This window comes from Mus caroli, chromosome 2, assembly GCF_900094665.2.
Source record: "Mus caroli chromosome 2, CAROLI_EIJ_v1.1, whole genome shotgun sequence".
Lineage (NCBI taxonomy): Eukaryota > Metazoa > Chordata > Mammalia > Rodentia > Muridae > Mus > Mus caroli.
In genome coordinates this window covers 65,516,214-65,517,698 of record NC_034571.1, presented here as the reverse complement: position 1 = coordinate 65,517,698, position 1,485 = coordinate 65,516,214, and the positions used below count along the sequence as shown (strand labels likewise).

The following is a 1,485-nucleotide window of genomic DNA, read 5'->3' as shown; positions in this document are numbered from 1 at the left end:
AGCCTGGTCTACAAAGTGAGTTCCAGGACAGCCAGGGCTACACAGAGAAACCCTGTCTCGAAAAACCAAAAAAAAAAAAAAAAAAAAAAAATCTATTTTGAGAGGCCTGGAGAGGTTGGCTTAGCAGTAGAGCACACTGGTTGTTCTTCCAAAGGACCTGGATTCAATTCCCACATGAGGGCTCACAACCGTCGTTTACTCCAGTTCCAAGGGATCTAACACAGACTCGATCCCAGCTTCCACATGGGGCTCACAGCCATCAGTAACTCCAGCCTCAGAGGATCCAGTGTCCTCTTCTAGCTTCTGAAGGTGCCGGTCACAGACATGCATGGAAGTAAAACACCTAAACACATAAAATTAAATACATATTTCTAAAAGGTCTAATCTGCCTTTGAAGTGATTGATTTTTCTGAAATGTTTCTGCATCGAGTGCATCTATGACGATTTTTGGCTGAGCTTTTACAAATTTCCGGAAGTTATTTCAACTGATGCTGAAGTATATAACTGATGCCTATGTAGGATGCCTGTTTTTACCCTAACAGTAGAAGTTGTTTTGAATTTAAGAGAAGTGTCATGACTGGGTAGATGGCTCAGTGGTTAGGAGCACAGACTCCTCTTGCGGAGGATCCGTGTTCAGGTGCCAGCACACATTTGAGGTGGCTCCTGCACACACATGCGTTCCTGTATGCACAACACGTTTCCTAGGATGGCACGGTGCTGATGGTGGGTTGATATCTGTCCTTCTGCTGCTGAGGCTGTAGACAAATCATGTGTAGTGTGCTTTCCCCTCATGCTGTCTATACATAGCCTTACTGAACTGCTTCACACACCGCCCCATTCAAGTGTGCAAGACAGTGGATTTTAGTAGCAGTGTGTAACCGTCACTGTCTCACTGTCACCTAATTCGGGATATGTAGTGGGAGATGTTTTGTACTTTAGAAAGGACACACGGAGGAAGCAGAGAAGTGGGACATGTGAGGACCATCCTGGCACCTGTCAGAGAACACAGGACTGCCCTCAGGCAGCACTGCCAGCCCAGCCAGAGCCTACACCACCCCACCTACACCTGAGGGAGGGATTGTGAAGGGCATTTGCTGTCTACTCCAAATGCTTTAGGCTCAGCTATGACTTTTTATTTTTAGGGCAGCTTCAAATAAGTCGACAGCACTGAGCTAGAAGTCAAGCTTATTCAAGTTCACAGAGGAACAATGCTTAGAAGAATTTTAATTCTGTATTGCATTTATTTACTTATAAAATAAATGTGTACATTTATTTATATAAATACTACATTATTCGGGGCGGGGGAGATATGCGTGCCAGGGCTCATGTGTCAATAAGAGAACAATTTAGAGAAATCAGTTCTCTTCTTCTACCAAATGGGTCCCAAGAGCAAGCACCTTTACCAACCAAGCCATCTCACTGACAAGCACCTTTACCAACCAAGCCATCTCACTGACAAGCACCTTTACCAACCAAGCCATCTCA

The 1,485-nt window shown here is 44.7% G+C and overlaps 1 protein-coding gene across 1 annotated transcript in view; it reads left to right on the top strand.

The window, feature by feature from the left end:
* The window catches only part of Mettl8 (methyltransferase like 8), an 89,449-nt gene that overhangs the window by 78,725 nt on the left and 9,239 nt on the right, over window positions 1–1,485 (top strand). The window lies entirely within an intron of this gene.